The 21399-nt window shown below is 30.4% G+C and overlaps 1 long non-coding RNA gene across 1 annotated transcript; it reads left to right on the forward strand.

The window, feature by feature from the left end:
• Positions 1-678: 678 nt before the first annotated feature.
• Positions 679-21194, forward strand: LOC129987843 (uncharacterized). The gene is made up of 3 exons (XR_008785598.1): positions 679-798; positions 6056-6139; positions 19077-21194. It is a non-coding gene; the product is annotated as an uncharacterized LOC129987843 (long non-coding RNA).
• Positions 21195-21399: the final 205 nt, after the last annotated feature.

The following is a 21399-nucleotide window of genomic DNA, read 5'->3' on the forward strand; positions in this document are numbered from 1 at the left end:
TCTTGTCTATAAATAATTTGATAGATAAAGTTTTATCAAAGTAGATGTTAAAAATATTAAATATTTTTGATTAAAAGTCGACATTCAATTGTTTCTTTGACGATCTATGTCTTTTTTTTTTGCATGATTTATTTATTAATTTTTTTAAAAAAATTATACATTTAAGAAATTTATTTTTATTTTCATTAAACAGTTAAAATTAATTGACTATGAGTTATTTTATTGTTTGAATTAATCATTTGATTATAAATTAAATTGGATTAAACTGAGTATCAAAATTTCTATCTCGAATTAAATCATTGAAATCTTCTCCCCGGCTTGTAAAATTTTGCAATTCTTCTTTTTTTTTTTTTTTTTTTTTTTAAGTCTTCATTAAATTCACAATAATATCAATCATCCATTTGGCTTAACTACTGTCGACTTCATCTCCCCCTCTGGTAATTTTTTTTTTTTTTTTTTTTTGTTAAAATAAATCTTGTCTACTTAAGAAGTGACCTTTTTTTTACTTTTTATGAAGATACATACAAACTCTCAATCGTTATACATGCACTTAAAGAGCTCTGAAAAGGGGATAACTTCGTCACTTTTACTTATTATACGAACCCTCAAGCATAGCCGCGCCTCGTCCAGGATGATTGACATGATACCTTTAGCCGTAGCCGACGAGAGACGGCTCTCGCTTTAGCCACCTGTCTGGGTAATTTTCCTACCGGGAGTTGGGTTCGTAGTGCCGAGATTATCACAATTATGAAACAACCGCAATTCTAAATTCTGCAAGCTGCATCTACCAGATTCCGGGTACTGTTGGAAATAATTAAGTCTTCAACTAGTAAATTAAAGCACATTTAATAGAACAGCCGCTGAGCATATATTAGTAAATAATTTAATCTATTTATTTGTATATAATGACGTCACGCAGCATGTCAAGACATGCAGCACTACTGAGCAATACCGAAAGTAGTGTTCTGCGTACAAAAACAATATTTTAATGGCTGTCTATGCAAATGAAGATTTCGTTTTTACTTTTAAAACTGCTAAAACAAAGCAGTAAACTGAGAAAAGCTTATTGGAATGCCGTATTAATTCTGTAATACGTGAAATGGCCTGAAACTGTAAATTTCAAGTTGCTGTTTTTCTTTTACCCTTTCCCTTTTTTTTTTTTTTTTTTGACTCTCTGATTTTTATCTTACTAGAAAATGAAACCATTGTTTATTGTCTTTTTCTTAAAGCTTTCACAAACAATTACATCTCACTATGTTAAATTTAAAATAAAATTAAGGGAAAAGAGTTTTAATTATCCAATTTCACTGTTTCTATGAATAATTAAACTATTTGTTTGTAGTATAACCACTTGCAATTTAATTTTAAGGGTTATTCCATGTTTTTTCATTGATTCTGATTTTTGATATTTTTTAATGCAAAAGACTTTTTGATCTTTCTATATCCTCGACCAGTTCAATACTATATTCAAGAGACATAATAATATCAAATTAATGAAACCAGTTCTCTTATTACTCGTTTTTTCCTCTTTTTTGATGATATACAAAGAAAAAAATCCATGATCAAATAATAAGAATTATACATGAGCTACCATCCTATTTTCTAAGCATTTTATTTTTTTATGTGTTAATTGTGTATGTGGCAGATACTTAATATAACAAATATACATTTGCAAGAGTTCATTATTAAATTATAAAACGTATATTGCCAGTACTGTAAAATTTATATCTGATTATAAATTTTTTTTCTATGAAAGTTATATTTATTTTTTTACAGTGTTTTATTTTTCAGATTAAGAAATAAAAGTAAAAACAAAAAGGGAATATTTTTAAATTTTACTGGGAATAATTTGTATACAAAAGGTATCAGTAAAATGGCAGAACATTTTATTGACTAGTGTTTTTATTCGCCCCCCCCCCTCTTTTTGCATTCTTTATTATTTTATTTTCATATAAATAATACAGATTCTGCTGTAATTAATTAAAAACTGTTTAATGCAGTAAAGGTAATTTGAGTTTGTCATCACCAGCAAACATGAAAAGTAACATGTTAAGGAAAATGAATAAAGCAAAGTAGTTTTCCTTTTATGAATTGGATTTTATTTGTTAAATGCTTTAAAGTTGCAGCTTAGAGTGCCACATTTAAGAAAGATAATGCTTTTTTCAGTAATCGTTCATATATTTTATACCGAATTTAAGTATTTTTAAACATTTCATCAAGATATTGAAACTTGGAAAGTTAATGACTTCTATTCCATTATACATTCATTGGAAGATGATAATTGGACAGAAAGCAAAACATTTTGTATTTACAGTTTGCAGATTTTTTACATTTCTTTCACTATTATAAAACCTAATTAATATCAAGCCATTTTTACTCTTGTGGTAAATAAATTCTTTGGAGACTAATCAGATTATGATAAATGTCTTCTATTATAATATGAAATTTGAATGTCTAAACTTATATTATTTTTTTCTTATCATTTTGGTTAATTTAAGTGGTTTTGTTGAAAATTTAATGAACATGGGATATGAATTTCAAGACATTACTTTTTATCATTACTTTATATGGTATAGTTAAAATTAAAGCAATATATGTTTCAAATTATTGTGGTAATGGAATAAATGCTGCTTTATTATTCTGAAATATTTCTGTATTACCTCGTATTGTTTCTTTATTTAGCACACTTGTAAATAACTTGAATTATGAATATAAGTGATTGCTATCTCTTGGATTTGTTCATTCTTGCAATGAGTAACAAGATATATAGGCCAGCTGCTAGGAGTGGATATCTTACAGAATGTTTTAAATAAATTAGATTAATGTTATGGGCATTCAAGCCATTCTTATTTTATATCAATTGTTTATAAATGATGTATTCAGCTGTTCTATTTTTTTATACAGTTCCATTTTTGAAAATTGCTTATTTCATTCATATTGCATAATTTATTTTCTATTCACATTGTGCGACCTGCCATCTTTATTAAATTTTTGTTCAGATATAGAGATGATTAATGTTTCAATCTCAGAAAAACTAATAATATATGTTCTTAATGATAAAATTGAGGATTTTACTATTTTCATTTGCATTCTCTAAATATACCCTGTTATAATGTAAATTTAATTTACAGACTTAATATCAAACAACACTTGCTATTAAAAAGATGTTTTGAGAAAAATTAACATATGTAATTAGAAAATAGAACGTTGGTATTCCGTAGTATCATAAAGTTGGAACTTAGTTTTCTTATAATTAATTATAACAAAATAGTTTAGGTACTTATTAGTTAATGATGAAGCATTAGCAATTTATTGGCGGAAATATGATTTTCCTCCTATAGACTTTTGCAAATTATATTAATAGATATTAATACTAATTATTGTTTGATTTGGGATTAAAAAACATGTGTTTGTGTTCATTTTGTTGTGTAAATGATATAAATATGTTCATTCCTTTTACATATTTTAAGAATGAAATAATTTAAAAAGAATTTCCCTGGTTACTTTTAATTGTTGTAAAATAATTATTTTATAAATTAAAATAATAGCTTATATCATTCTATGCAATTGCTTTCAGTTGTTATAATAAAAAAGGAATATGTTTATTGCTGGTAAATATTTTATAAGGTATTATTATTACCTTTGATTGTGTGAGAAGTTTTAAAGGTTTAATTCAATTAGCCCATTTCTCAATACAAAAATAAACTGAAGTACTATAGATTCAATTGATAAATTTTCATGCTGGTAATTTTCGAGCCATGAGTTATTAATATTATATTGCATCATTCATGAATTTAACAGTGCACAAATTATTTTATGTTAAATCATTTCTTTTATTTATGATCAAAGTGTGGACTGATACGAGAGCTAAGAAAAGGTTACCATTTACTGTCATAATGTCTTAATGAAATTAAAATATTTTAAATTTCATCAAAATCTAAAATACTTAGATGTGCATGAATTCAAAAATATATGATTCCTTAAATTAGATTATCAATTGAATACTTTTATTTAAATTCTATTTCAAAATAATTTGTGTAAGTACATCTGCAACAGATAAACTTTATCTAATCTTTTAAGATTAAAAAAAAAAAATTCATGATAAGAGAATAAAAAAACAAATATTAATTTAAGTACAATAGATAAAATGTAAAAATATTAATGTAGTATTCTATGTTATTATTAATGTAATAATAATTAATATCAAATGCACAACTGTTAATGTAAGTACCATACATACAATAAAATCATAAATATGCGAGAACTGATTTTGATTTTATGTTGAACATTCTAATGCAAAGAAAATGAAATATCTGGAATGTACATAAACATTCTACAGAGTTTTTTTTTTTTTTTTGAAAAATATGCATATGAATTGTGTTTCTCAAATTAGAGTAATGATTTATGTTAACAACAATATATTCTTGAAAGCATAAGCCATTGTTTGAAATAGAAAGAAAGAATTATAGAATTCATCATGTCTAAAAAAATTTCTGTATTGTTAAAGATTTTATAAAAATCCCAAAGATCTTGCTCATTGAACGAATAAGCAAAGAATTCTTTTAATTATAGATATGGCTTTGAATTTTATTGTGATTTTTTTTTTTTTTTTTTTTTTGTTTACTTTTAACCTAATGGTGCTTTAGATTCCTTAAATAGAGCATATTGTAAATATAAAGAATTATTTAAGGCATTCAAAATATTAAAATACTGGTCAAATATTTTTGAAGAAATACTAGAAGAAAGCAAAGGATCTTTCCTTCTTGAAGCAATTGTCTTGATATATTTGAGTGAATCTACTTGAAAATATTTATTTAGAAATATTATATTGAATCATTCATGAATTAAACAGTGCACAAATTATTTTATACTAAATCATTTCTTTCATGATCAAAGTGTGGAGTGTTGCAAGAACTATGAAAAGGTTACCATTTACTTTCATAATGTTTTAATGAATTAAAATATTTTAAATTTCATCAAAATCTAAAATACCTAGATGTGCATGAATTCGAAAACATTTGATTCCTTAAATTAGATTAGCAATTGAATACTTTTATTTAAATTCTATTTCAAAATAATTTGTTTAAGTACATCTGCAACAGATCATTTACGTAATCATTTAAGATTTTAAAAAAAAATCCTGATGAGAGAATGAAAAACAAATATTAATTTAAGTACAATAGGTAAAATGTAAGAATATTAATGTAGTATTCTATGTTATTATTAATGTAATAATAATTAATATTAAATGTACAACTGTTAATTTAAGTACAATACATAATACATACAACAAAATCATAAATATGTGAGAACTGATTTTGATTTTATGTTGAACATGTTAATGCAAAGAAAATGAAATATCTGGAACATGCATAAACATTCTACCGAGTTTTTTTTTTTTTTAAATATCAATAATATGCACATGAATTGTGCTTTCCAAATTAGAGTAACAATTTATATTAACAACAATATATTCTTGAAAGCATAAGCCATTGTGGGAAATAGAAAGAAAGAATATATGGAATTCATCATGTCTAAAAAAAAGTTCTGTATTATTAAAGATCTCATAAAAATCCCACAGACCTTCCTCATTGAACGAATAAACAAAGAATTTTCTTAATTGTAGACTTTGAATTATATTGTGAATTTTTTTTGTTTACTTTTAACCGTCCTAGCTGGTACTTTAGATTCCTTAAATAGAGCATATTGTAAATATAAAGAATTATTTATGGCATTCAAAATATTAAAATACAGGTCTTAAATATTTTGGAAGAAATACTAGAAGAAGTCAAAGGAACTTGTTTTCTTGAAACATTTGTCTTGATATATTTGAGTGAAGCTACTTGAAAATATTGGTTTAGAAATAGAGAAAAAGTATAAATATTTGTTCTGTATATTTCTCCTTAATTTTATTTTAATACTTGTATATTAGTTTCGCAATGTTTATTTTGCTATGTCATTATTGTTTTTGTTTTTTTCTAAATGAGTATGTTTTTGTTTTTTTCTAAATGAACCAAGTTTTTGTTAATTCTTATGTTATTATTATTTTTTCCAGATCTGGTGCTTACAGATACATTACTGAAAAGATTGCACTTAAAAGCTTTATGTGAAAGAATGCAACCACCGAATCATTTGTTGAGTAAGTTATGTTCTTTACCTACTATAAATTATTTTCAGGTATTTTATTAACATAATTATTAATAGTTTTTATATAAATCAAATCTTTTGTTTAAAGGAACAGTTAATTCGTAATAAAAATATTTTTAATGAATTTGCATTCATTTTATATTTTATGTGTGATTAATCTGTTCAATATTTTATGTATGAAGGATTTTTTTTTTTTTTAGTTAATAAGGACAGTTACTTAGTAGAAAGCAAATGATTAAGAAATAAAGTAGATATGAAAGTAAAAATAATTTTGATAACAATCTGCTATTAACCTTTAATATCACATTTAAAAATTTACCGTAGTTTAAATATAATTTTTCATATATCCAGTTTTTTTCTTATTTGCAAGTATATAGGCTGCCAGAACGAATTGAAAAATTAAAATTTTGATTGTAAAAGAATCATTTTTTAATATCATCCATCTAATTCTGCTTTTTAGAATGATCTTGTTAGCATTATCATGGGGAAATGGACAGACTTTCCATAGACAAATTTTTGCCAAAATATGATCGAAATCAATACTTAGTACGTTCCAATGCCCTGTATCGAATTTCATCTATCTGGCATGCAGCAGTTTTGAGATATCTAGTCTAGGTGGAGTTATCTCATTCTAAAAAGTATTTTTGACTTTAGAGTAGTCTAAAAAATGACTAAAGATTGACGAAATTGAATATTTGTATGCTATATATTAAAATATCTTAATGTATTTATCAGAATGATAAATACATTTTTTTCTGTTCTTTATAATTTTCTTATTGTAATTTTAAATATTTATTCAGACTAAAAAGTATTAATCAGATAATATAAGTGGCATCATTCCAGGTGCATTTTAATTGGAGTTTCAAACTCCAGTAAAATAATTGAAAACTAATTACAGTAATTCTAAAACCCCAATCTTCTGAAATTAGCTGAAGAAATTAATTGAAAATTCTTCACCACTTATTTGACTAAGGAGAAATTAGTACATGTATTGAAACAAAATTGAAAGCATTGTAGCAAAATAATATTAGTAGAATACAATGGCATGTAATCTTACCTGAATGATTAGGGTTAATTTCTTTTAAAGGAAAAATGGGTTGAGCATGCAGAACATGTGTTACAAAAGGGTAAAACTTTGTAGAATTTGGGAGAACTGTTTTTTTTTTTTTTTCTTTTCTTTTTTTTCCCCCGTCTTTATCTCCATGTTGTTAGAATCCTTTTTTAAAAAAATGTTCCTAACCGAATCTGAAAAAAACTAATGTATTCATTTTTTTAAAATCTGATCTTAAGTCCTGGTGAGTTAAACCTTATAAATTATTATTATTTTCAATTCAAACTTATTTTCACACCATTAACAGAACTAATCAAAATTTTATGTAGATAACACCAAACCAGCAGGAATGATCGCTCCAAAACTTTCTTGTATAGTTTAATAAACGTTTCACCCCCCCCCCCCCAGAGAATGCCTTGCAGAGTTATGAAATATTAATCTTTGAAGTGAATTTAGCATTTTTGCTGAATATATCTTGTCATCCTTGTTGTGTGTTTTGGCAACTAACGCCTAGCGTGACTTTAGTAATGTTCAAAAATCAAATTTGTGCTTTAGACATGTTTTTCCCAAATGATCAAAGCAAAAAAATCTGACACAAAGCTACAGTCGTAATCACAAAATTACATCACAATTTTGATATATTAAAGTCATTGTATTTTCAAATTGTTTTGTTTGCACTTTTCTGAAAGTACAAACAAACTGTAATTGAATTTGGCTCAAAATTTCATAAATGTGTACCCTATCAATATTAAATCTGTGTATCAAATTTTATCTGCGTAACTCCCTGTGTGCTGAATTCGATGTAAGGACTATATACGAAATCCTATCCATCTAGTCCAAAGCATTTTTGAGTTACTTCTGTCGCATACAGATGGACATTTTCCAAAAATGTCTTTATTGAACTCGAGGAAGTTTAGAATGTGTAGATTCTTCAAAATTCTGAGTCGAATTTTTTCACAATTATTTTATTTTCTCTATACTTTGCATAAGGTAAAGTAAAAATGAAACAATAAAAAAAAACCAGTTTTGCTTTTTTTAAAAAAATTATGAACTAAATGTATCCGAAATTTTCACTCTGATAAATTAAATTCATAATTTTTTTAATTTATTAATTTTTTTAGCTTTTTCTATGTTTAGTCAAATCCGAGAGCATTTTTTAAAATTAACTACAGATTTGAAAATGTAGGAAAAAAGAAAGGAAATTCCTGACGTGCAAGTTTGTGGGAAGTCAGGGCTTTTGATTAATACTGTTTCCAATGGGACCTCGCCTTTTAAGGCTGGTCCTTTTTCCTGTTTGCACAGCTAAATAAAGTTTGAAATTTTTTTCTTTTAAAAATGTAACTCCGTTTGCAATTAAATTTAATTGTGAAAAAATAATAATTTTCTTTTTTTTACAGCTAAATGCTGTTTGTTTTTGCTAAATTTATTGTTTTTCTGCGAACAAAGTGATCCGTTTTCCTTTAAAAAAATCAAAAAATGCTGTGGAAGAAGAGCTATTTCTACTCTACTTCCTTCATATTCCTGAATTTTAAAATCGTGAAATATTGGCATCTTACAACACAAATAGTTTTAGTTCGCAATATTTACAGGTGCGGCAGAAAAACCCGAGCAAACAATTTTTTAATATAACTTGATTAAAAATAATTAAATAAGCAAAATATAACAAATAATAATAAGAGTAAACTTTTACTAATTAATAAATTTAATTTGTTTCAAAGTGGCCTCCTTTTGCAGTGTTGCAGAGGCGCAAGCGCTTATTGAAATTTTCAGCAATGGGCCGCAAGTCTTCTACCTTTTATTTATTCCATTCCCACCGAAGCCATTCCTTTAGAGAGTCCAGACTTTTGCATGTTTTAGTGCCACCCCGAGACTCCAAAATGGGCCATACACTATAATTATTAGATTCGGATTCGGCGAGTATCGTGCCCATTCTTCAGATGATATCACGTCCAGAAAATGTGACTTGCACCGCTCTTCTGTCTTTTTGGGCTTGTGAGTTGGTGTGGTGTCTTGTTGAAACTCCCACTTTACATTGCCGAAGTGCATTTTGGCCTACAGAAATTTAAAAACTTCTAGAAAGTCCTGGTAGACATTTTGATTTATTTTAATGCCCTCATCCACAAAAACCAGAGATGTTTTGCCACTTGCGCAAATTCCGCTAGAGACTATGACCGACTTTGTATTTTTTCGATGTTCAACTCCTGCTGGAGTGCTTGGAACGTCTACAGACTAGGTCCTATGGTTCTAAGAGCTATGAGCAGCAAAGAGCTTCTCATTAGTGAAAGGGAATTTCTCTCAGAGCTGATTTGCGGCCCGTTTCAAAAGTTTTTTTGGTATCTTTGGAGCCGAGTTTGTTATCTTCAGTGAGAAGCTGAACTTTTGGAGCCTTGCAAGGCTGCAGTCCAAGCTCTAATTTTGCCATTCGTTGCACTTATTCCCAGTTCACGAGCTGTCTTTCTGTGGAAACTCAAATTTCATTGAACTCGCTTTTTGATAACCTTACGGCTACTAAAATTGTTTTGTTCACTTCCTGGACTTTGACCATTGCATTGCCAAGCTCTTTGAAACGATAGACTGCATCAGACACTATTTGCCAAGGCTCATTAAGCAAACGAACGATTTCATACTGTTCGTTTTCCAACTCTAAAATAGCATATCTTTTGCTTGACATTGTGAAAATGCCCAAAAACAATACGTAAACTAAAAGATACATTATAAAATATGTTATAAAAGGAAGAGAGGTAGATAAAAGGAAATGAACAAAAATTAAAAAGAAATTCATTCTATTCTATGATGTAATAACTTTCTCCGAATTTTTTTGCTGCACCCTATATTTTATTTGAAAGATTTAATAAAGTTTTCTACACAAACATGGTCAGCTAAATTTCTTTTTGTTTCTTGTCAATTAATACTTCATTGAACAATTTAATTTTCCCACTTTTATGAGCACTGGAGGGAGAGGAGAAAAATTCATGCAGAAAATAAACTTTTGCAATTAATTCAATTCAATTATTCGGAGATATGTTGGGCATGATTTTCTTATCCATCTTGATGAGGCGATTTGGAAAAATACTAGTTTTATTTACAATACAATTACTCATATATATAACTATTTACATAAAGACATATTTGGGTTCAGAGTTGATATGCGTCAAAGCCAAAATTATACAGTAAGAAAATAAACTGACTAGGCATGATTCGAAACAAGAGTTGAGTTGTCTCTGACTTTCAAACCTTATTTTCCCCACGACGATGAGTTGCCATCACAACTACTCCCCTCTAAGTGAGATACCGTGACAAAAATGTATATCTCCCTCATAATGTGATGGTGAATCCTCATATTGTCAGGCTGATAATGATAATGGTGCAAATATAGGGAAAAAACGTAAAAATAATCTTTGCATGTTTTTGTAATGAAAAACTAACAGATAGAGAATTAGCTTTAATTACTTTCCAAGCACAGATAGATGATGGTGAAAATATTTTGAAGGTATTATAGGGGGGTAGAGTTCGATTCTTTCAGAGTAATATGGAGGCTCAGAAAATCTTCGGAATGAAATATTCCAGTTATTGGTTTATGTTCATCATTTGATATAATATGAATTTAAGCCCATTGTGATTATATTTTGCATTGTAATATTCAGTGTGAAATGAATATCCTCAATAGGCATATATAAACCAAAAGATCTAAAGAGTAAATGTTAGTAAGGTTATTTATTTATTTATTATTATTTATTTTTTTTGAGGATATAAATGTTTAACTTTCAAATGAAAAAAAAAAAGTAATAAACATAGAGTGAGAAGTTATTTTCGATATTTACAATTTAGTGTATTCACGTCAATCCAAATCTTAATTTTGGCACAGTATAATAGAAATGAAATCTAATTCGCATTATTATGATTCTTTTCAAAAAATATTGTGAAGCCATTTGTATTGCATTTGACGTGCATATGTGTCGTCTTTGATTTTAAGAAAGGGGACTTCAGTGACTTTTGAATGTATGTAAAATTCATTGTGATGAATTATCCTCTCTGTGCCGTAGCATGTTCCAAAATCGGATTTGTTTCAGAAAACTCATCTGAATGAGTAAATGAAAAGATCCAACAAAAATCTTTTACAGTGTTCTTATTTATATAATCAAATTCTGACAAATGCAAAATGGGAATCCTCCGTAATTTTTAATATTAATTTCTTTGATATCTCTAGATAAAATATATAAATACTGTACATGCTCTTTAATTTGCTACTCAAGGGACCATTTCAAATGACATACTATGAAATCTTGTTTCAAAGTACTGTGAACTATTTCTGCAACTGTATAGTATAATGGTGTAACTGAATATTTAACAAGATAAGTGATAAATTTCGTTGATTAATTTGCTTATAATGTTATATATTATTATTTTTCAACTTGGAATTAAATTTTAAAAATTCTAATTTTCAAGTTATTTTTTCAACATATAATGACATTTGTAGTCTTCTTATTCCAATAAAAAATTTTAAGAGCTCTATTATGCAAATTTCTTTTTCATGAATTTTACAGCACATTAAACTGATTTTCATTAGACATATTGATGCATTTTTGATTAATGTACCACTCTAAACAGAAATTAAAGTGATCCTCTTAAATGCAAGGTTTTGTAAATTTTTGGGCTTTGTATTTAATCGACTTATATTTAACCCTTATATATTAACACTTATATTTAACCCTTTGCACTCAGATGCTCCCAGTCAGCTACTATTTTTGACAGATCATCATTTTGACGCTTTATTTATTTAATTTTGATTGCTAAAAATATCTATAGAGTGTTAAGTAGATGTTGATTAATTTTTCGGGGGAATTCAGCTCAAAACAATATATATATTGGAACAAGAAACAAGTTCTTGTATTAAGTGAGTAACTTTAAATCGAATTCTTTTTCCAAGTGCAATGGGTTAAAAAAAATTCTCTTAATTTTGAGATTTGTGTCATTTTATTTTAAGGTCTAATTAAATAAATGTAAAATGATTTAATTAAATATAAATAAAAACTGATTAAAATAAAATATAAAAACTAAAATCTATTATCGGAAATTTCATGTTAACATGTTTTTATATTTTTAATCACGTGATATCATCTCGAGTCCAGATTTTTTTTTTCTTGAAAAACCAATTTAAACCAATTTGAAACAATCATGTGATTAACAGATGACGATATTCAGAAAAACGATGGTCCCCCCCCCATCTTGAAATCCTGAAACTTTTCCTGGGGGAGGGGGGATTCAGGTGGTTTATTTTATTTATTTATTTATTTTGTCTGAAATAAATAAATAAACTGAAATGTTCACATAACTAGCTCAAGAATGCAGTGTGCGTACACCTGATACCAAAAACAGAGTTTCGCAGGTTCCTCACTTGCAGAAAGTTCAATTCCAATAAGGTGTTGATTACCCACTTCGGATGGAGTTCGCACACTGCATGCTTCAAGTTAAACTGGTACACGTTTCTGCGAGAATTTTATTTTTAGATGAAAAATGCTATCAGAGAGAAGACGTCTTCACCACGCATAATGCGCATATCTCATCATTCGAAACCCCCACATCACTATCTCGTCGAACGTACAAGTTTAATAATAACATCTGGGCCCGGATTCTCGATCATCTTTGAGGTCGTATCTCTACTCTCTAATGCCTCAGTGGCGCAAAGTACCTAGTATTCTCTCCGGATTTATCGCAGGGAATACGGACCATTGTACGCCAGAACATGATATTGCACCAGCTCATTTTAGTTGCATTCGTAAAGTTGGATATGTTGTTTGCGAATGAAGTTTAACGACCATCAATTCTGCAATGTACATTAATTAATGCTTGCTCGCTGTTTTTATTTTCCATTACAAAATGTCATTCGACTCTATTCATCTAGACGAGTGTTTAGACGGGTCGCACTCGTCTCTACGTTGCATAGAAGCCAGGACATAAAAACTTCCGGTCTGGCCGGAAATTGACGTCATCGACATCCCGAGACCCGTAGGAACTCTATGGTATCGATCCATCATTATTAAGCAAAATACGTACTGCGCATGCGCAGTGGATCCAAAATTTTGGGGGTTGGCGGACCCCCGGCAGTACTTCTAAGTGAAAACCCCATGTCTCTAAAGGTGGGTTCACACGAGGCTTTTTATTGCGCGCAATCGTTGTCTCTCTACTGTTGTCCCTCTATTGTCTCCGTGTGAACAGTTGAGACAACGTAGATGGGACAATGGCTAATAGTTGTCCCGACGGGACAACCATTTGCCATTGTCCCGTTGCAGTCACGTGATTTTCCTGAAGTAGGCGTGACCTATTGCGCGCAAAAATAAGCCTCGTCTGAACCCACCTTAACAAATGCAGTTTACGAGATATAATGAAAACCATCTGCGCATGCGCAATAGATGACTCCATGGGGGGGGGGGTCTTCTATAGCCTCGTAGGATTACTATGGTGAAAACCCCATTGCACTAACAGCAAGTCAACCTTTTGAAAACGCATCTGCTTTCAAAGAAGCATACATAATAAATAATGCAGTATTGGCAAAAGCAGATGATGAATATTGCCATTTATGCTTTATTCATTGCCTACGCGATTTCGAGCTTCAATTATTCGTTTCCTTCAATTATTCAAAACCCCGTAACGAAAACATCATGTTCTTTCATAATAAAAAGCTTTTAAGAATGTACTTTCAATTAAAAAAATTTCATAGTTAAAACATCATTCGTTATCTTTTATTCATTTTTTTTTTTTAGAGTTTTCAGCAATTCTGGGACTCCGTTTTTTTTTTTGCGATTTTCACTTACTAAATGTTATTTGTCTATGTCGAATGGTGATTTTTAATCCTCTTGATGCCTACTATCACCTCTCTGAATCTGTCGATCGAATTCGAATATATATATATATATATACAGGATGTTGCCGAATGAGAGCATAAGGAAGAGGATCACCATACAACATGGGGTCCCAAACGACGTTTAGGGGGTGGAAATCGCAAAAATATAGGGAGTCAGAAAACTGTTGGAAATTGTAAAAAAGTAATAAACAAATAACAAATGTTGTTTCAATTATGATTTTTTTTAAGTAAAACCACATTCGTAAAGGCTATTTTTCATGTAAGTAACATGCCGATTTGATGACCCAAGGAGTTGTAAATTATTGAAAACGAAGAAATAGTTTAGAACCCTTATCTGTAAAAATATTAAAACTTTAAGAAAAATAAAAGCCTGAAAATATAAAGAATTTTATACTCTTTAATTTGATATAAGTCTGTAGTGTGAAAACTGAGAAGGTTTTAAGATATTGAAGAAAAATTAAAATGTTTGCAGGGAAACATTGCTGCAACATCGGCGCCAATGTTTATAGAAGGCATTGCAAAATTCTACCGAAAAATTCTGAGGTGTGATAGTAGGCATCAAGCCGATAAGAATTTCCAAAAAAATATAAAGTCGCATACGACGGTGAAAATTTATTTGGTGGAATACAGATACGGCAAAATTTACAGCTGAGACATTTTAACAAAAGAAAGGAGATGAGAAACTTTTATAAAAATTTCTCAATGTTGCGGCCTCGCAGTTCATTACACAACCAACACTGACGTTTAAAGGGCCGACGGATGCGCTCAAAAATAACCAGTATGCTTGCGATTTCTGCAGCACCGTCGACGATCCGTGCTACGAGATCTTCCACTGAATCCAAAGGTGTTTGATAAACAAGAGATTTCATGTGGTCACAGAAGAAGAAATCGAAGGGATTGTGGTCCGGGGAACGTGGAGGCCAATGAACATGTTCGCCGCGTCCAATCCACCTCCCAGGATATGTATTATCTAGGTTGTTAAGCACAGAATTCGAAAAATGCGCTGGCACACTATCATGCATTAACCACATGTTCTGGCGTGTAATGGCCGGTATTGACTGCAGTAAATCCGGAAGGACGTGCTGCAAGAAAAACAAGGTACTTTGTGCCACTGAGGCATTCGGGCATAAGATACGGTCCCAACAGACCACAGAAGAAGAAATCCAAGGGATTGTGGTCCGGGGAACGTGGAGGATGTTAATACTAAATTTGTGTTGCACGTTCGACGAGATAGTGATATGGGGATTTTCGAATGACTAAATATGTACATTGTTAGTGTTGAAGACGCCTTCTCTAGTAAACAGGCTTCATCTAAGAATAAAATTCTTGCAGGAAAGAGTGCATCTTCCTGTGTGGCACCAAGCATCCAGCGTGCGAACCCCATTTGACGTGGGAAATCGTCCTCGCATAGGAGTTGGACTTTCTGCAAGTGGAAGGGGCACATGTTTTCAGCGCGCATGACTTTCCACATCATTTCGTGCCGAATACCCAATTCAGCTGCAACTGATAGCGTGCTTGTCGATGCGGTATCGGCAAAACGCTGCAAAACTCGATTTTCTGTTTCTGGTGTGCGCACACTGCATTTCTTGCTTTGCATTTAACCTCGTTATTTTGAAGGAACCTGTCTCCCGCAACCGTCGATCAATATTTGAAAAGGTGCTGTGTTGTGGATAAGGCCTTCTTGGATATTTCTCTTGGTATATTCTTTATGCTAGGCGTACATTACCATCCGCTCGTCCGTAAATTGAATGCATATTCGTCATTCGTGAAGTCTGACATGTTGTTTACGAATTAAACTTATCGGCTATCAATTCTGCACTGCTCTTTAATGAATACAAGTTGCTTTTATACTCTTCGAACCATCAATTCTGCAATGTTCGCTGCTTTTATATTCCTCGAACACATGGAAAATTTACATACGAGAAAGCTTCTTCTTCTCGACTACCTTGTTCCAAGTCCTCTCTTTCATATTGTCATTCTCTTCGCCATGCTAATTGTCTCTTCGATGTCTGTTTTTGCGATTTTCAAGAAGAAACGTCGCCTGCTATCCTATGTTTTATGATAATTTTTCATTTTCTTAATGCCTACTATCACTGCTCAAAATTTACCTTTCGAATTTAGCAACACCTTCTGTAAACATCGGTAGCGATGTTTCCTGGTAAACATTTTTGTTTTTCTTGAATATCTTAAAACCCCCTCAGTCTTCACACTACAGACTTATATCAAATTAAAGTGTATAAAATTCCTTATATTTTCAAGGCTTCATTTTTCTTAAAGTTTTTATATTTTTGCAGAGAAGATTTCTAAACTACTCTTTCATTTTCAATAATTTATGACTCCCTGGTTCATCAAATCGGCATGTTACATGAAAATTAGCCTTAAGAATGTGTTTTCACTTAAAAAATTTCATAGTTGAAACACTACTTCTTATTTTTTTTTAATTAATTTTTCGCGATTTTCACAGTTTTCCGACTTCCTATAATTTTGCAATTTTAACCTTCTAGACGTCATTTGGGACCCTATTTGTATGGTGATTTTTAATCCTCATGATGCCTACTATCACTCCTCTGAATTTGTCTGTCGAATTCGGCAACATCATGTATATACATATTTGCAATTGCATGACCGAAGAGAAGGCACTTTTACGTTTTTAGATTCGATTTATTCCATCTCTGGAGGCCTATGTATAGGGAAGAAGTGATGAGATACGTCAATCTACATCGCGACGGAAGACTTTCAGAGACCGAAATTTTCCCTTCAATGGTTTATACTATGAGATTTTGATAGGGATTGCTTTGACACGTGTCGATTTAAGACAAAGAAATGTAAGTATCTGGAAAAGAATGTGCTAAGTATTAAGGACCTTTGTCCCTTTACTAGGATCGTGAGAAAATGGAGAGATAAGCATTTTTATAGAGCGCTTGTTGAAAATAATAAAATAAAAAATGAAATCGGATCAGAAAACAAAAGAACCCCCTAGAATAAAGTCAATATGGGCCAAATTAAGATAAAAATTAGGAAATTGATAAGGATTTAAATTAAATTGAGATATCATTTTATATTTATATATATTCAGTAGAATGTAATGATTGATGAAAATTGATTGCTAAAATCTTTTGCCTTTGGAGAAGCTAATTTACAGAATTCATCAGTCTAGGGAATTTTTTTTTAAAGCTGAATAAAAAATTAGTTATTCATAATAATTGATGTTATTTTCAATTTCTAGAAAATTTGTTGTTTCTTTGGAAGTAAAAAGTTTGAAGCGTAAGTTCCTGCAGGAAATCAATTCTTGAAATAAAAAAAGTAATAGCTATGTAAATTTAAAATACTAAGGCAAATCAATTATTATTTTGGGCATTCGCAAACACTGAATTAAATTATTCGAGTAAAATTGCAAAACTACTGCATCTTTTACATATTTTTATGGAAAAAAAGTTCTTGACAAATTTCCCCATTCACAATATTTGGAACAATTTTTTTTTTTTTTTCCTAGGAATGCTCACCACCCCTAGCTGATGTCATCAATGTTCATCTGTTCCCTTCTCATCACAGTGCAGCTAACGAATCAAAATGTCAGTGTGATGCAGAAATAATAAAAATTTAATTTTTAATACTTTTTACTATCCCTCTCTAGGAAAGCCAAAGTAGTTTCGTACATTTGGATATCTTTGATAACACTTTGAAACAGAACGTATATTCCTAATTTCAATAATTAAGGAAATAACGTTTGTTCTACTTTTTTGGGAAACCCTGTAGATGTATATTATTCTTTACGCAAAATGCAGTGTGACAGTACGTTGTTGCGCTTCTTCAACCTTCCGAATTCTGGACATTTGATTAGAACGTGTCTGGCAACACACATTTTCCCACATAGCAACTTGAGATTCCTGACTAAAGGGTTAAAGGTTTAAATATCACTAATTTCTAATAATTAAAATATTTACAGATACCATCCATAATTGTATTTGTCATCACATATATATATTGAAAAAATTCTAAAGAATTAGTTAACTTTTCTTAACGAATAGTTATCATAATGAGCAACGGAAAACGTTAAAAAGTAACTAGCTTAACGAGCGATGTTTTGCAAAACTGAGTGACGAGGAGACACTATGACGTCGTATGCTACATTGGGTTGTATCAGTTTGTATTGATTGCTTGTTTGAAGGGAACATTTAGATCTACTTGGAATAGGTTTTGGACAGCTAGTCTTGTCAATTGCGACTCCAAAGAGGTTCGAGCACGTGCCTGGGAAGCCTTAATCGATGAAATTTTGTATCTGGTAAGATTGTGAGGTTAGAGGCGAATAGCAATGACATGGATGAGATGGGGAAAGAACATATCCAAAATTGTCAAGAACTTATGGAGGTGCATTTTGTGTCGTCGCAGCAAAAAGCCAGATTGAATTTGGTTTGGAGAGGAGGAAACGATTTAAATTTAACAGAGCAACAATCTTCCAATGAAATTAGGGAAATGTTGAAAGCATGAAAAATTTATAGCACCGTACTAGAAGCATCATCCTAATACGGCCATAGCTGAGTGCGCTACAAATTCATTTTATATTAATGCTATATCTCATTTTTATCAAATTTGAAGCGTATGGAAAGAAATGTGCTTTTAGACAATTTTCTTGTAATAAAAGACATGCATCATCAGTAATAAAATGCTACAGATTTGTTTGAATATTTTTTTTTTTCAGAAGGGAACTCATTGTTCTAATTTATATAGATTTCTGTGGGGAAAAAACAATTTCATTCAACGAGTGAGTCGCATTAGGAATAAGATTCGAGAAGAAATTATGCTCGTTCCAATGTGTTACTTTTTTTTTTTTTTTTTTTTTTCAAAATTCCTGTTGATATTTCTGAATCAAAAACCATGGACTTCTACATACTTTTTTTATAATTAAGCAAATATTTAGTTAATTAATAAAATAAATAAATACCAAGTATTTGATTATTTTTGCCGTTTTCAGTAGCTCTGATTGTAACACTGCATTAATCTTTTTCTTTCTTTTAGATTCCAATATTGTGTTGTCACGAACCTAATGACATGCTAATGAGAAAAGCTGATAAATCATCACATCTTTCGGAATAAGAGTGGCAATAATAAGAAAGGCTTGACTTTTCTACGACTCACAATTCCAACTTCAATATACAACATATCTCGATGGAATCGGGAACCAGGAAATAAGAAATTCCCTAATACATATGTTTAGAAAATGTTAATCATACCATACTTTTTATTACTTATTAGTGCATATGTGCGAGTATTGTTACTCACATACAAAAAAAAGGAATTTTGTTCTTATGACCCCTGTTATAAAACATTCTTCCAAAAATGACATTCAAAGTTGTCATTTTTGATTCATTTAATGAAGAAACGTCATTTTTGCCAAATATGGTGAAAGACATTTAAATTGTATTCATCCTCAAAATTTTACCTGGAAACTGGAATTGAAGAGATGTCGCGTGCTACTAATATGCAGAAAGAAGTGTTTTAAAAACGCAATTTTCTCATTGACCATTTAATGGAGAAACCATATGATTACAAATTTTGTCATCTTTTCTCATCTCCGGAATTGAAAGAATCGTTTACTGGTGCATACTAAAGAGAAACCAGATACATGTGACATTTGTAATAAAGCATTTTTTCGACGGTCACATTTAAAAATTCATGTAATGTCGCGTAGGAATGAGAAATCTTACCCTTGCAATATTTGCAACAAAGGCTTTTCTATGTTATGGACTTTAAAAAGACATTCACGGCTGCATTTCGGAGAGAAACCGTATATATGTGAAATCTGTAAAAGAGCTTTTTCGGATAAGGATAATTTGAAAGGACATCTAATTACACATACGGGAGAGAAACCGTATAAATGTGAAATTTGTAACAAACCCTTTGCGAAAACGGGACATTTAAAAGTACATTTGCGTCTGCATACGGGAGAAAAACCATACGCCTGCGAGTGTTGCGAGAAAGCCTTTCCCACCAACCGGCAACTAAAAGTACATATGGATGTGCATACACGAGAGAAACCCTTTAAATGCGAGTTTTGTAAAGAAGCCTTTATTCGTAAAAGTCGTTTAAAAGTACATTTACTTATTCATACCGGTGAGAAACCGTATGCATGTGGATTTTGTAACAAACTATTTCCGGATGAAAGGCATTGCAAAAATCATTTGCGTATCCATACGAAAAAAAATACGGACGCATGCGAAAAAGACCCTCGCACGCATGCGACTTCTGTAATATAAAATATTCTCATTTCATTTCTTTGAAGAAACATTTGTCGAAGCATATCATAGAAAATGAATGAAGTGTACTCCTCTGATGTTCAATAAAGCGCTTATTAATGGGAGAACTTCACCACATCTTAAACAGAGAAAGACTTTAATAATGATTTTGTAGTAAGTTCATGTTTCAAAAAACAAGGACCAAATATATTTATTATTTTACTTAAACATGTTGAAATAATCTCTTTTAGGAATTCTATTTTTATTTTACACGGCGTATAATGCATATTCATTGTTATTTTACAAGGTAATTCGTATACTTAAGTGAATGTTCCAACTTTGAAGGAATATTCAAGAAAACAAAACTAAGTGTAATCTTGTTGTTCATATGAAATTGCAAAAAGTAGTTGAAAATATTAAGATTAATTTATAAATGTTTATTAGAAGCTCCTCCAAAAAAATCGAACATTTTCAAGACGATACGATAACTCATTCAATAACCTTTCAGTTTCTCCAATATCGAGCTTTGAAAACCTGCAGATATGCATGTTTGAAGTTTATCACTGTCAGTGCAGTTTGTTGTAGCCCCAGATTAGTTTATTAATGTAAATAGGTTTTATACGCTTACGTTAAAATGTTTCCAATAAAAATGTGCATTTTATTGAAAAGAATTGTAAATTAAAGTACTTCCCTCTTATTTTTGTGTGTGCCTATAACTTGTATAAGTTTTCTTCTGTGACAGTTTGCACCTTCTTAAAGTTTCAAAGCTGTGATTTATTAAGAGAAATGTAAAATCTAATATTCAGATGTATGACTTTGTATGGAAGAGTTTCAATTATGGAATTTATCTAACTTGTTTTACTGCTTCAACTGTGCTTCTTATGTTAAACCATTTTGTATTGAATAGTTCTTGTACATTTTTCCTTAAATTTCAAATATAAAAAGTTTAAAATTTTGAAAGTAAATAATATGTTTTGTGTTTCATTATGCAGGTGGTTTTTGTTTGTGTTATTATATAGTTGTAGAAAAACGTAAGGGACGGGATAGCCTGGTTGGCAGGGCGTTCGATTCGCGTCTTTTGGGTTGTGAGTTCGAACCCCGCAGGC

Source organism: Argiope bruennichi, chromosome 10 (genome assembly GCF_947563725.1).
Source record: "Argiope bruennichi chromosome 10, qqArgBrue1.1, whole genome shotgun sequence".
NCBI lineage: Eukaryota > Metazoa > Arthropoda > Arachnida > Araneae > Araneidae > Argiope > Argiope bruennichi.